Source organism: Grammomys surdaster, unplaced genomic scaffold, assembly GCF_004785775.1.
Source record: "Grammomys surdaster isolate TR1022 unplaced genomic scaffold, NIH_TR_1.0 98, whole genome shotgun sequence".
Taxonomy (NCBI): Eukaryota; Metazoa; Chordata; class Mammalia; order Rodentia; family Muridae; genus Grammomys; species Grammomys surdaster.
The window spans coordinates 7,747,340-7,764,459 of NW_021604577.1; the positions used below are offsets into that span (position 1 = coordinate 7,747,340).

General features: G+C 35.2%; 1 protein-coding gene across 2 annotated transcripts in view; it reads right to left on the reverse strand.

Annotated features, from left to right (window-relative positions):
* Lrfn5 (leucine rich repeat and fibronectin type III domain containing 5) overlaps positions 1–17,120 on the reverse strand; it is a 285,456-nt gene that overhangs the window by 227,164 nt on the left and 41,172 nt on the right. The gene's annotated exons all lie outside the window — the stretch shown is intronic.

The window sequence follows — 17,120 nt, forward strand, 5'->3', positions numbered from 1 at the left end:
AGAGACAGAGAGAGAGAAAGATGAAGAGAGGAGGGAGGGGTGGGAGGAGGGAGGGAGGGAGGTGGGGGGGGATAGGGACAATAGTGTCCCAGGTGTTCTATGAGCTGTTATGTTAGAAAATACTCACTTCATCACAAGTTAAACACTGGAGAACAGGCGAAGAAAAGCTATTATGATTCTGCCAGTACAGATGGTGACAGCCTCAGTATAGTTTTAGTGTTTGCAACTGAAGGATGATCTCTTTCTGTCAGTGACTCTCATTCCAGCCTAGACCTTAAATTCCCTGGCCTACTCAAAGAATTAGTCTTGTCTTCCTCATTTTCTCATACACTGTAAACTTCCCATTTATTCCAGATATTTTACTTCATTCATTTCAAACCCCCAAATATCAGCCAATCTAAGCATCATGCATAGACTTATACCCATGGCCTTTAGTTCCTTGCAATACATATTTGATTCCAAATATAGGTAATGCTGTCTACACAAATTTTCAAATAAGCTTCTTACTGTTTATCCAGCATTCTTCATTACTTACAAAGTGGTGTTGCAGTGATCAACACTCCAATCAAGTTGTTGCAATGGAAACATCAAAGACCAACATTTTGACGAAGCCAGTTGTATCTGTTCATATCAATTTAACTACTTAACGCCATTTGACAAAGTGATTTACATATTCATGTTGAAAACTAATCTATATCCCAGATCTCACACTTTAAGCTGGGCTTTAATTCATGTTTTACTGGGTTTTGGTTGGTTGGTTTTGTTCCATTTCTTGGAAGGAGTTTTGTTGTTGTTTTGAGTTACAGTCTCTATTTTCTTCAAACTTGGAAAAGTTGAAAGTCCTTTAGCTCTGTGCTAAGACATTCCTTTTGTTTCTGTTGTATGTTCTGTCTATATGGTGTTATCAATGTGTGTCTTCAAATATTGCTGATAATTTTAGACTTGAATTTCATACTTGACACTCTTTCCTGAGAACAAGACTCATATCCCATAGCTCCAGAAGCTTTATTTATACCTTACATATGTATACCACTAAAAATGCCACAGAATGTTTTGATTGTGTAAATCTGCTACTTTAAAACAAAATGTGAGAAGGATCATATCAACTAAGAGATCATAATTTTTCATTTTAACAATTCATATACTAATATTAAAAAACATTTAAATAATTAATTTTATTTGTTCAGAAAACTATTAAATTTTTTCTGTCTCTCAAAATTTACATGTTATTGTCTAGGAACAGGATAGAGTATGATTACAGAAAAGAAATAATCTCACAGAAAACTTAAGTTAAAAGAAGTTACTACCATGGGCTTACTTCGTAGTAACAAGTGTTATAGCTCAAAAAAGACATTCATTTTAAATGCTTTCTTTTCACATAGCTTAAGGTGTGTTAACTACAGAAAATGTGTGCTTCTAAGAAGAGAAGCCAGCCAATGCAGTTTGATTTGCTTGATTCCACTTGCAGCTGAACTGCACTGTTTCAAATAAAGGATTTAAGTTGCAATGATGGCTGTGCTCAAGAGGACTAAATTCAGTTTGAGTGCTCAAGTAGGACAGCTCACAACTGTCTATAATTCCAACTTCAAGGGATCTAGAAATTTCCTCTGGCTTCCATAGGTGCCTGTGCTTGCCCACATGCATGTATGCACATGTGCATGCACACACACACACACACACACACACACACACACACACACACGAGGGAGAGGAGAAAGGAGTGGGGAAAGAAATGAGGGACAGAGGGAAAGAGGGAGAGACAGAGAAAAAATAAATGATCATACAGCAGAAATCTTAAGTGTCACACATTGGTACATAGTTATCCCATTTTACTCTTTGTGATGGAGTGTGGTAGTATCTTATCATGTTTATAGATTCTTAGATACATGCCTATGAAAGAAATCTGAATTCATCATAGAACAACTCAACTTAATGGTTGTACTCTCATTTCAAGTTTGTTATGTACATGCATACATCAGATTTTAATCTTGTTCTCTTAGTCTTTTGTATTACAGCTGATATTATTTATAGCCCTTTTCTATGCACAGAAATCAAAGATGCTCAGAGAACAACCCAGAAGGGCAGCTTGAGGATATTCTGCTCATGAATTTCATCATTTGCCACAGACAATTCCAGAATTAGAAGCTGCCATCTCGGGGCAATGAAATGACTGTGTTATTGTGGCATAATCTGAACACTCATTAAAAGTTTCCACCAGGAAACTCAAATTGGTTGTGGTTGTTGGGAATTCAGCAGAGTGCTGTGATTGCAAATAATTTGCACAATTTGGTCCTTCCCATAAGCAGAGCACAAAATATATTCTTTTTCTTTAAGATACTGCTATAAATAACCTTGTGTTCTTCCAACATCATATTAATTTCTGTTTCTTGTATATAAAAAAGGAAAAAGAAAAATCAATGTAATTTGTAGATACATTCTATTTTAATAAAATCAGTAATACTTACATACAAAATTGTACTATTATCCCTCTCCTCTCCTCCCATCTCTTCTCCTCCCCTCTCTTCTCCTCTCCTCTCCTCTCTTCTCCTCTCTTCTCCTCTGTTCTCTTCCCTTTCTTCCTGTTTCCTCCTCTCTATTCCCATGCCCTCTCTTGTCCTCTCCTCTCTCTTCCCTCAGACATATTACTTTCAAATATAAGCACAGAAGTGAACCTATTGATTAAGTATTTGATGACCATATTCTAATATGTAGCTGAATATATGTGGATAATAATGTACTTTAACTATACCATGAACAGATTATAATAAATATTTCCCTTTGTACTTTTGTATCCCACATAAATATGTATAAATATGTAATTTAATGGTCTGGTTCCAAAGGTGAATTTTACAAACTGAATAATAGTTACTAATATTCAAATTTTATGCATAATTTCAGGTTGTCTTATAGTGAAATCTTTTCAAAACACCTTCCCAAGGAAGAATTAATGTAAATTCTTTTTCAAGGAGATTGCCACTGGGTTCCAGATTAACTGCTAATAAATTTTGTTTGTTCATCACTTATATTGGCATTGAGCATTTCCCTCTTTCCCCCAAGCATGTTAATTGTGGTATTATTAAATTTTGAAAAACAAAATGCAATTTTCTTCAAGCCTTGACATAAACTGTTATTCTTTCGTAACATAATTTTTAGTGACTCTTTGTGAATTTCATCCTATACCCAATCACACTCATTTCCCAGTCCTGCCATATCTGCCCTCTACCCTTGTAACCTTTCCCTGAAAAGGAAATTATAAAAAAAAAATTAAACAAATAAAAACAAATTTCGCCAACCCCTTTGTACAATGATCTGTTCCTCTGTCAACTGCACCCTTCTCTCATAATGATCACAGCTATCATAGCTGTCACGTCTCTAGTTCCTTTGTGCATGTATCATTTTGCTAATCATCTTTCCTGCTTCTCCATCACCTGTTCACTATAGTACTGGCGTTGTACAGTGTAGCGTGTCACAGTGTGTCCCACAGTATACCCTTTTGTGTAGACAGCTTTCGTAGTGATTTATTGGTCTGGTTTAAGGCCTCTGGCTTCTTTCCCATTATCAATACTGGATCTTCACTAGGACTCCTCTTGAATATCCTGTTGTCAACCTGGGTCATGAAGATCCTACAGCTTTGGTTCTACAGGATCAGCCCTGCCTCAGCAGTTCATAGATGGGGTAAATGTTGGGGTAGGCTGACTCTAGACCCACTGGGTGGGCTGGGCCTGGGTGGTAGCTGAGTTGATCAGCCTGCCAACTCTCCTGCATCTGGAGCAGCACCTGGGCCTACACCACTGACCCAGCTGAGATAGGACCAAGGACCCAGACATGACCTTCAGGGGCAGTACTGGCCAGGTATTACCATGGCCTCAGATGGCAGTGCAGGTCTCTCACATCAGTCTGTTCTTCACTTGGATAGTATCTTCAGTTCTGCCTCTCTTAATAGGGCACAAACCATTCTACTTTTATTTCTGTCCCTTCTCTCCATGATGTACTTGATCAAAGTAGTGTCCACTGGCCACACCACAAGGTGATAGGCAGGCTTCTTGCTGTCGTCTGGCTGTCTTGTGCTTGACTGTGGGTGGATCTCTGGCCAGACCATTCCCCCAGTTTATGAAATGCCTGATCTTTACTGCTTTCTTATGTAGCTGATTTCAAACTGTGCTATTGTTATATTAAAGCGCCATTTCTCATATATGTAATAAATACTTGCTGTGAATGAGAGTGTCAGAGGTACAAGGAACTGTACTTAAACCCTCTTGCATGCTCGCCATCTGAGCTGCAAATTCCACGCAGCAAATATTATGCCTCTGAATACCCTTTTCACTTCACTTAATTTGTAAATACCAAAATGCAAAACAGAAAACATTCGTGGAGTCAAATTTTTAGGTAGTTTGATAACATTTGTCTTTGAAGTTTACAAATATAAACTATACCCAATTTTATTTTAATATATTAACAATGAAAAGTTTAATATTTCTGCTTTTATTTTAATCTGTACTGATTTTCTTAAATTATTTTATCAAATTATAAACTATATCACCATTATTTATTAAATAATCTGTACTTGCCAAATAATATTATAAACTACATTGTTCTATTTATGCTTATCTTTTAAAATATTTTTTAATCACATTAAACTATTTGCCAATTTGCACCAATGTTTAATTGCATGCATTTTCAATTACATCTTAAGACTTGAGAAGGCAAGCGCTAGATTATTTTCCTATTTACTATAATATTCACAATTTTTTAATATGTTTGCTTTTATAATATAGTTGAAAATAATTTCATCAATTTTCAACTAGAACTGGTGTTATTGTATTTAGGGAAGGACAGATTGAGTCTTGTAATAAAAAGAAAAACTAGGACAAATAAAATCTGTAAAGTCCTACTCACATTCATAACACTTACAAATGTCATTTATTTTGTTGAATATTATCTCTTAGGTAATCTTTCCAAATAGTCACAATTAATTTGACAAATGAACTATTGAATTCTTCTTATCTACAATGATGAGAGAGAATGATGAACTCTCATTACTTGAATATTTATATTGACTTGGAAGATTTGAATTGATAAAATAGTCTGCATGATTTTTAAATTCCTATGTCCACATTTTCTGAACACCTCATATTCAGTTATAAACAGGGATAATGATTTTGATTACAGCACCTTCTTAAACTCTATTGACAAGAATAACTGTTATCTTTTCATACTGCAACAAAGTGATTCCTCACTAAGCATAGTGCTTATTAAACTTCTACATGACCTTCAAAACTACATTACTAAAAATAGAGAATGTACAGAGCTATATAAAAATGTAATGCCTCAAATCACTACATTAAATTTATTCATATTTTCTATTATTTTGTGTACATATGTGTTTGTGTGGCTGTGCATGTGTACAGGCACATGTGTGTACGTTCATGTGGAGGCAGATTTCAATAGCAGTTATTCTGCCTTATTATACATGATATCTCACTGTGACTGAAGTTCCAGGATTTGGGTAGGGTTCGTTGGCCAGCAAGTCTATGATTTACTAGACTGGTAATATAGACATATCCACCATACCTGAATTTTTACATATTGTTTTAGGGGATCAGGCATATGTCCTCATACTTTGAACAAGCTCTTTACTGAACAGCTCCTCAGAAATCTTCTAACTACTATTGTATTAATTTATCTTTACTACCAGAGATTTTTACTTTTCTGGAAATGATCTGTATTTAGATACTGTGCCTCTTGCTATTTCACATTTGTTTGTCATTATTTTCTGGACTACTTCTTTGAATTTTATTCTAACAGAGAGGTGTTATCTATCCAACCCTTTCAAGAACTTAATGACTCCCAAATAATCTAGTTCAAATATGGCCTCACTTCTGTTCTTGAATTTATAATCATTGTTCATATCCTATGAGTCACCCAAAATAGGCATGGTGTAACCTGAATTCATTTCCTTCCTGACAAACCAAATCCTTCCTCCAGTCTCTCTTCCTGGTCAAAGTCAAAATATAAACCCATAATATCACTTCCAATAAATTCATTTCCTCTTGTCTCTGCCTCATTAGTTACAGGAGTTTTATAGTGTTACTTCTTCACAAAGTACTTAAAATGTATAGATTTAGTATACTGCCCAAGGGAGGCTAGAGGATATAAAATAACTATGGAAATACCTCGGGAACTTGGTGAAACTTTAAGCTGACTTTTGATTGCTTGATTGATTGTGTGTGTGTGTGTGTGTGTGTGTGTGTGTGTGTGTGTGTGTGTTTGCATGTGCACGCACCTGTACTCGTGCATGCGTGTGTGTACTTAGTTGGGACTTTTGCTCTTCCAAAAGTTTTCATTATATTTACTTGTGCACTTGTCTCTTTTTCTGTGACATAGATACATAGGAGAAAAGATTTCCGTATGTTTTCTGACGATGTTCAGTTCTTCCTTAAATTCACTACAGATATGAACAGCATAGATTTCCCTTAATGCTATGCTAAGCCAGTCTAGGTTTGAAGCTACTTAAAAGCTTGCTAGCATTTGTGCTTATAGAAGTGTGATACCTCTGGGAAACTGCAGCCCCTGAACAGTATCAAGGGAGTTTTTGTATGAATAGTTACACAGTAGATAGTTCACTGAGCAAATTCACTTAGCGCCAAGCAAAATACCTGCATTAGGTCCTGAATTCATTTCATGGAATGAGAGAGCTGACTCTGAGAACATTGTCCTCTGACCCTGCATGTGCATGCTATTGTACTCATGCACATGCATGCATAAACACACACTAAATAAAGAAAAATAAAGAATTATGTTTTAAAGAAAGCAAGAAAGAAAGAAAAGGAAGGAAGGAAGAAATAAACAGAGAGAGAGAAAGAGAAAGAAGGAAGGAAAGAAAATATTCCCTCCATTTGGAATGAGTGAGCAATGTCTTGCACAGAATAGATGCTCAGTGGTTAATATATTGAACTAAATTGTCAGCATAAATAAATATTCACTGACATTGAACTAAAGCAATGTTAATCCAAGAAAAATCATGCTTCAAACGTATCAGAATGTGACCAAGATGACCATTAATAGTAATTTTTCTACGGCTAAAGAAGTTTTAGGGGAAGTAACAACAGTAGATCATGAGCTAGCCAATAGGCTATGAAAAGAGAGATTTGCATGTAAGTTCTCTGCTGGGAATATAGTATTTTGTGTTCATTTTTAAATATCCCCACATTAGGAAATTGAGACAATGTTAGCTGTAGTCCAGAACCTGGATGACTACAAGGGTTGACATAGTTTTTATGTAAATAGACAAATATTCACATCAGAAGAAACAATGCGAAAACTTGCAGCTATCAGAGAAGATATAAAATCTGTTCACACTCTGAGCTGACAACAAACTCAGCTTCAGCAATAAAACTCAACTTACTGGCCCAACAAGAAGAAAACAAAAACTGCAAGGAATGTTCCAAAATAATAATCAGAAATCCTCTATCCCAGAAAAAAAAAATACACAGGAAAAAAGTAATTGACGCATGACCCTCCCTCTCCTGTCCTCTCTTAATACTGCTTTTAGGAAAACATCTACAACCTCTGAGGGTCAACACACTTTCCATCTTTGTACAGACAGACATGCTATCTATATAATCTAGGTTAATCTACCAAATCATGCTGAGGTAAATATTATCATGGAATTTATTTTACAATTGGAGAAATTGTACCATAAAAATGAGGAGCTCACTTATCTAGTACATTTTAAAACAGAGAGAACCACATCTATCATCCACAGATTAGTTCTTAACAGCTTCACCACAGTGACTTGGTTGTGGTTGTCGTAAAGGAAGCAGAGATTTAAAGCAAAACAAACCAGAACCTGAAATCATTTACTGTGATTGTCACTGACAATCAAAAAGTTCTCCCCATCTCAGAGAGATTTACTGACTTTAAGTTATTTATTAATTTTATATCTCAGTCTTTAGCCAAGACTCACCAAGAAACTTAGCATCTCTCTAATCTGGTCTTCAACATCTGGAAATTGAGCTATTAAATAATAGAATACATAGAAATAGAAGGAATCAAGAAAGGAAATAAAAAAGTCTGAAGTGTTTATACACTTTTATATTCGCACATCCCTGTTCTTTCTATCACAATGAAGCTTAGTCACTATTGGTGCACATTCACACTTACCCATGCATTAATTTTACCCTCAAATGATATACAATGTAACATTTGATCTATGATAGGATGTGAAGTTCATGGCATACTATATATAGTAGGGTATATGCTACTTTTAATATTACATACTATAGGTAGATTCAGGATCAGTTTATGCAATTTTATTCTTTAGTACTTGGTAGATGTAAATAATGAAATAAAGTTTGGCAACTTTTCTCCATGCAGCAATATGGAGTTGTGATTTATTACTAAGAGAATAAGTGTTGGCCTAGTAGTAGAAATCAAGGAAAAGAACTTGCCTGGCACATGGAAAGATTCAGATTCAATTTGTAGGGAAGAGGAGAGGGAGAGAGGAAGACAGGAAGTGTAGAAAGAACCCAAGGAAAGATAGAAGGAATGGCCATGTCTGCCTGAAAACCATGTAGACCACCTACAGACCTTCTCCTCTCCTTCTCCCTCTCCCTCCCCCTCTCTCTATCTCTCTGTGTGTGTGTGTGTGTGTGTCCCCACATTCAATCTCTCAGTCTCATGTCCTTAGCACTACAATAGATTACCACGTGCACCCTCACTTCCCCTATGCCACATGGCCTATGGATCCCACAGACCATCTTCTCATAATCTCCTCCTCAACTAACAACTGCATTCAAGCAGGCACCTCCTAATCAACCACAGAGCATAGATGACAGAAAAATAGGTAAACTTCCCTCAGACCTTATTCTCTCCATCTCTTTACCCAAACTCAGTCCCTCAGCGTTGTTCTCCTATTGCAAGAGAGCACTAGCTGCAACCTGCCTTCCTTATTGCACTCATCTTTGGTGAATTCCACAGAATATCTTCTTCTGACCTCTCTCCCCAATGGTTTCTGAACCCAAGCTTCCAACATAGGCAGGCATTCCCTGTGGACACATCAACCAAAAAGGCCAGTAAAAGATGCAACACACAGCCACAATGCTGTTTGAAAATCTACAAAGAAAATTGAAACCAAGGAACAAACCACTAATTCAGCAAAAAGCAAACCCAAAAATCAGCACCTAAACTGATAATCACCCCAAAATCAGATGCATAGATGCCAGTTTAAGAATACAACCCATAACAGCTAGGGCAACATGTGTCCACTAGAGCCCAGGTTTCCTGCCATAGCTGGCCTCAAATATTCCAACATAACTGAAGCACAGGAAACAGACCTTAACTTCTTTTTTCAAAACAATTGCAGAAGCAGTGATGCTAGGAATTAATGTAATTGAAGCTGTTATAAGACAGCTACTTTTGTTAATCATTTAGCTAAAAACTTTACTAATGTGTTGAATATACAAGTAGATTTAGATAGGCATTTGGAAGAATGGACTGATGTTCTTTATCCTATTCAAATTATTGGAAGGAGGTTTAGAATTTAAGAGTAAGGAGCCATCTCAAGTGTCATGCTAAATACCATTGGATTCAAGTTAGTTCTAAAATTTACAGTGGTAGTCATTATAATTAAGAAAAAGTTTAAAGACACTTTCAGTGTATTTGGCATAATTCTAACACCTCTTTGAATTTTTAACTTTTTATAGTGAGCTTATGAACTTCAAGAATGCTGTTCTGCTGAGCGTTGATGCAGTAGATACTGCTAATAAAATTACTTATGGCCTGAGATCAGTCTTTCTATTTTAGTCAAGCTTCAAGAATGGCATATATACCTTGATCATGCTAGCCCTTTTTGTCCTGGGAATAATTTTATTCCTGCCCATTCTTGTCAGAACGATCTAAGACAGGCTGAGTCTTGTTTATGAAATATAAAAGAGGGGGAGGTAGAGAGCCCTTGGGGCTGCTTGGCAAGAAGCTGGCATGGGCCAAGGACAAGAAAATGGATTACTTGGCAGGAATCTGACATGGGCCAAGGACAAGAAAGTAGGCTTCAGGCAGGAATCTGACATTAGGCTAGAACAAAGAATTAATTTCAGGCAGGAATCTAAATCTTAGGCTAGGACAAGGAAGTAGGGTTCAGACATGAAAATGACTTTGGGCTAGGACAGGGAAGTAGGCTCAGATATTTTGGTAATCCTGAGAAGTCTTTAGAAACAGTGACCATAGGAATGTTCATGGAATTTTGTTTATTTCATTGCTTGTTCTTTGACAATTTATTTATTATTTTGCATGCTCCTTGACTATTTGCATCTATTGTATTGGTACTTCCTCAACCTAGAACTGATCTTAATATTTGCATGTAATTAATATGATACAAAAGCAAAAATGAGGAGGGAGTATGGGATAGAAGTGTCTAGGGAGGGGAAAGGGGATGATATCTGAAATGTTAATAAATAAAATATTCAATAAAAAAGAAAAAAAAGTAATAGACCTTAAAGCCAAGTTTAGGAAGATAAAGAGGAATTCAAAGAGAGAATGAAGAAATCCAGGGAAATACAAATAAACAATTGGAGGAAATGAATATGTGGCAAAAACCAAAACAAAACAATCAAACAAAAATCAGTTGAATGGAAATGTCCTAGAAGGGAAATGGAAACAGAAGCAGTAAAGAAAATACAAAAAGAAGGAATACAATGAAAGAAAAATTTAGGAATTAAAAACAAAACTGCAGAGGAAGCTCCAGTAACAGAAAAGAAGAAAAGGAAAAGAGTATCAGCCATTGAATTTACAATAGAACAAATGGATACATATGTCAAAACAAAGTTAAACCTAAAAAATTATCAACACAAAATATCTAGAATATCTGGGACACTACAAGAATAATAAGAATATAAGACAGAAAAAAAATCCCATATCAAAGGCCCAGAAAATATTTTCAACAAAATTGTAGAAGAAAAGTTTTATACCTGAAGAAAGAAATGCTTATAAGAATACAATAAGCATATAAAACACCAAATAGATAGGACCAGAAAAGAAAGCTCCCATGCACATAATAGTCAAACACTATGCATAGAGAACAAAGGAAGAATATTAAAATCTGCAAGGGGAAATGAACAAGGAACATACAAAGGCAAACTGATTAGAATTAATCCTGTCTTCTCAATCGTTACTCTTCAAAGCCAGAAGGGCTTTGACAGATGCAATGCAGACTTGAAGAGAACATAGATGCCACTCAGGACAACTATATCCAACAAAACTTTTAATCACCATGGATGAAAAAAATAAGATATTTCATTATAAAGCCAAATGTGAACAATACTTATCTACAAATTCATCCCTACAGCAGATACAAGATGAAAACTCTGACATAAGAAGGTTAGGCACACCCAGGAAATAAAAAATCACATCAGAAAAAAAAACAAAGAAAGGGAAGCAAACACATACACACACATTACTACAACCACTACCACCAATACCAAAAACACCAACAACACTAACAACAACATAATTACAGGAATCAACAATCATGAGTCAATGATATCTCTCAATATCAGTGGTTTCAATTCCCCAATGAAAAGACACGGACTAACAGAATGGATGTAAACCAGGATCAATTTTTCTGCTTTCTTGAAAAAGAACATCTCAACGCTAGAGGTAATGGCAGATATTACCTCAGGGTAAATAATTGGAAAAGATATTCCAAGCAAATGGATCCAAGAAGCTAACTGGTGTAGCCATTCTAATATATAACAAATTAGATTTCAAATCAAAATTTGTCAAAAGAGATGGGGAAGGACATTACATACTCAAAAAAGAAAAAAACAAACAAACAAACAAGATTCCATTTAAATTCTTAGGATCTATGCCCCAGTTGCAAGGGTACATAAGTTTGTAAACAAATCACTGCCACAGTATGTAGCGTATATTGACCCTCACACATTCATAGTGGGAGACTTCAGTACCCCAATTTCACCATGAATAGGTTATCCAGACAAATCCTAAACAAAGAAATACTGACACTAACAGATATTAGAAGGTAAATGGATCTAACATATATAACAGAACATTTCATCCAAGCACAAAAGAATATACATTCATTTCTGTACCTCATGGAATTTCCCTAAAAATGACCACACACTTGATTAAAAAGCAAGTCTTAAAAGATATAAGAAAATTCAAATAACTCTCTGCATGCCACCAGACCATCTTGGATTAAAACTGGACTTAAACAACAAAAATCTAACACATGGAAATTGAACAGCTTTCCACTGAATGTAAAATGAGTCAAGACAGAAATGGAAGAAAAAAATAAATCATTTCTAGAATTCAAAGAAAATGGATATACACCAAACTCAAACTTAAGAAGGCCCAATGATACTGGTAATAAGAGGAAAATTCATAGCACTAAGTGCTGCATTAAAAAAAAAGGAAGGATTACACATTAGAAACTTACTACAATACTTGAAACACTATGACAACAATGTAATCATTTCATTCAAGAGGAGTACAATAAAAAAATCAAAGTGAAGGATGAAATCACAAACAAAGAAACAAGGAGCTGGTTCTTTGAGAATATCATCAAGATAGACAAACCCTTACCCAAACTAACTAAAACACAGGAACAGAATATCTAAATTAATAAAACCAGAAACAAAAAGGGGACATAACAACAGACACCAAGAAACTACTGAAGAACATAAGGGCATACATTAAAACCCTGTATCCTCCCAAATTGAAAAGTGTAAAAGAAATAGACAATTTACTCCTAGGTATGACTTGCTAGAGTTAAATCAAGATCAGATATACAATTTATATAGACTAATAACTCTTAGAGAAATTGCAGCAATCATTAAAAGTCTCCCAAACAATGAAAAGCACTGGGCCCAATGAATTTAGCAAAGAAACCTATCAGAATTCCAAAGAAATGCTAATACCACTACTCCTGAAACTATTCACCAAAATAGATACAGAAGGAATATTGACCATTTCTTTTGATGAGGCCATGATTACCCTGATATTCTAAACACAAAATGACTCAATAAACAAAGATAATTATAGATCAATTTTTCTTATGTATATAGTTTCAAAAATATTCAATAAAACACTTATAAACCAACTCTAAGAAGAGATCACAAACATCATTGCAGGAAAGTAGGTTTTATCACAGAGAAGCAGGTATGGTTCAATATGTAAAAATCAGCAAACGTAATCCATCATACAAACACATTAAAAAACAAACAAGCAACCAAACAAATTTGCAGTGTCATCTCCATTGATGCAGAAAATGCTTTGGACAAAATCCAGCACCCTTTTATGATAAAAATCCTGGGGAGACTATGGACACAAGGGGCATACCAAAATCTAAGAGAGGAAATTTACAGCAAACTTATAATTAGTATCAAATTAAATGAAAAGAAACTCTAAGAAATTGTACTAAAATCAAGAACAAGACAAGTTGTGCACTCCATGTTTATTCAGTATACTACTTAAGGATTCAGCTAGAGCAATAAGAAAATGGAAGGAGATCAAGATGATACAAATTGGAAGGGAAGACGTCAATATCATATCATTATTTGCAAATGATTTGATAGTGTGCATAAATGACCCTAAAAATTCCATCAAAGTATTCCTATAGCATATACACATTTTTTTAAGGAATGGATTCAAGATTAATTCAAAAGTACCAGTAGCCCTACCAGTAGCCATACAAATTGTATGCATAATTATATACATTATCTGAAAATGTATACATAGCTATAATAGTAAAGATTTATGACACTGGCATACAAACAAACACTAATGAATATCTGAATTTTTAAATAAAGAATTCAGAAATATGAACTGAACTAAAACATCTTTAGCTAGTTAATTTGGATATAGAAGAATACAAATAGACCAACACAAATCTCCATGCACAAAACTCAAGTCCAAGTGGATCAAAGACTTCAAGATAAAACTGGATATACTGAACCTGTTAAAAGAGAAACTGAGGGATAGCCTGGAATGCATTGGTTCAAGAGACAACATTCGAAACAGAACACAGATAGCTCAGCCACTGATATTAACAATTAATAAATGTGTCCTCATGAAACTTTAGGATTTCTATAAGACAAAGGACATTGCTATTTGGACAAAGCATCAAGAGTGGGAAGATATTTTTTACCAACTCCACATCTGACAGAGGACTAGTATCCTAAGAATAAAAAAAACTATATATCAAAAAACACATAATCAAATTTAAAATGGGATACAGGTCTAAAAAGAATTCTCAATATAGGAATCTGAAATGACTGAAAACCATTTTTAAAAATGTTCAACATCTTTAGCCATCTGGAAATTAATAACCAAAATCACTTTAAGATTCCATCTTACACCTGTCAGAATGACTAAGGTCAATAACCCAAATGATAGCTCATGCAAGGATGTGAAGCAAGGGGAACATTCCTCTACTGCTGGCGGTCAAGACCCAACTATGCTACTCTTGGGCATAAATATAAAGAATGTACCATCCTACCACAAGGACTTTTGCTCAGCCATGTTCATTTTGGCTTTATTACAGACAGAATCTGGAAACAACCTAAAAACTCCTCAACAGGAGAAAGGATAAACAACTGGTAACTTTACACAATGGAGTATTATACAGCTGTTAGAAAATGACATCATAAACTTTGGAGGCAAATGGATAGAACTAATAAAAAAATCTGAGTAATGTCACCCAGACCCCAAAAGACAAATATGATATTTATTCACTTATAAGTGGACATTTGTTGTTAACTAAATGATAACCAAGGTATATATAACTCATAGATCCAGTGAGAATAGGCAAGGATGATGGGTTGAAGGTAACTCTTAGATTTCTCTGGGAAGGAGAAATATTGTAGATTTTATGAGTGGACTAGGGGAAGCTGGGGACTTAAATAGGAGCAATCAGGTACAGAGAATGAGAGAATGTAGAAATAGATGGCTGGAATTGGGGTTTATGTATGCAAAGAAAATTTAGTAGAATTTATGAAAGTGATCTTAATGAGGAGTTCTTGTAATGGGGGATATGGAATCTCAAGTAAGTATTTCTTGCAGCTAAGCAATGCTCCCCATTGAGAGATTAGGTTGCATTCAGTAGAGTCGCTGGTCAAGAGGGTACCATGGAAATCCACAGACAACAGAGACTGATACAAATACAAAGGGTTGCTTTCCACATACTGACAGTGGGTCTGCATTGCTGAGGACAACCATGCAATGCATTGGACACTATAAAGTCAAGCTGATACTTATATGGATCCTTCAATCCTATGTTCAATTTTCTTTTGTGTGTGCACGTACTCTGCAGGCTACCAAAAGAGAAATGTAGTCACTAATACAATCACAAAATCTAATACAATTTGTCCTACCTACAAATTATGCTGAGCAATGTTGGGCAAAGAACTTGTGGGAGGAAACAACCAATGTCTGATTTACCTTAAGGCATACTCCACGAGAACAAACCTATACCCAACAATGCTTGAGTAATTATGAACCAGAAACTAGATAGTCTAGACACTTCAACTAAAATGAGGTATAACTGGTTTAAAAAATCAACAAAATTGTTTCTAATGATAGTCTACTATACTAATAGACCCTTGTCTTATTCATTCATGATCAGAGGTTTCTGCTAGTAGCAGATAGTTACAAATGAAGAGAACTAAAGCCAGACATTATGTATATAGGGATTCAATTGGAGGCCTCCTTCAAATTCTTTTTTTCAGATGCAGGGATCTGTAGAAGAGGAGGCAGAAAGACTGCAGGAGTCAGAGGAAAGGGAGGACAGAGTAAAACAGGGCCCTCTGAATCAACTAAGAATAGCGCATATGAGCTCACGGAGATGAAAGCAGCAAGCACAACACCTACATGGGTTAACACTAAGTCTTCATATATATTATAGCTTTTTGCTTCATTTTTTTATGGGATTCATGACTATGAGAACAAATGGGTCTGTGACTATTTTGCCTGGTCTTGGGACTCTTTTCCTCCTGTTGGGTTGCCATGTCCAACTTCAATTTGAAATTTATTTTGCTTCACCTTATTATATTTTCTTTGTCACAATTGGTTATTATCTCTTAGAATTCTTTTCTCATGAGACACAGAAAGGTAGTGGATATGGAGGGGAGGGGAGAAGATGGGAGGTACTGTGAGAAGTAGCAGGAGGAGAAACTATAATCAGCATATACTGTATGAGAAAAGAAGCTATTATCAATCATAGATTTCCAATGTTGTTACATTGAATAAATCCCCTTTCTGTAGTTTAAAAACAAATAAACAAAATCCTAAAAAAACAAACAAAAACAACTTTGAAGTGATTAAAAGAACTTATGCTAGAGTGTTTAATGGGTAGTTCTTCACACAAAGATGATTACAATGTTCAAGTGGAAGTATAGACAACTGTCAACTGAAGTGTGGAAAACGGTCTTAGAAATATTTACAGTGATACAGGAAAGGAAGATGGGCATCAGATGTAGGATGTCAATTGGATGAAAGAAGAGCAGAGATAGGAGTTTCAGGAAACTGTGCCTTAGAGGTAGTGTATAAGGGAAGGAAAATAATTTGATGGACCACCCATCAGTTTTATGGATGTAGGTAAAGGCTAAAACTGGTAAAGGCAGATGAATACATCTGCTGTATTCTATTCTCTTATGCTGCCTTCTTCTGGGGAAGGCACAAGGTAGAGGGTACAGTTTCTTTTGATCCCTAAGCTTGTATGGGATATGCAAAAATAAAATAAATCCTAGGACTTCAAAAAAATAAGAAGGGTTAAAAGGAGGGGGAGGAAGAGAAAGAGAATAAGGAGGAATTTTTAATTTATAACATTTGAAATCAGCATGCATTCATGTTATAAGTCTATTTGAATCTCAAATTGACACGTAAAATGTTGAAATTTTCAAAGTTGTTTACAATCATTTTATAGAGGTCTGAAAAAAAATCAGATGCACGCTCTATATATATCCTAAAATATTAAGATAATGAAAACACAAAGCAACCACAGATAATATATCAGAAAGGTATTTGTTTTCAACCATAATTTCAAACAGGAGAAATGGTTTAACTACTTTTCTTTCCAACTCCCAAGAATTTATTCTTTTTACATTACA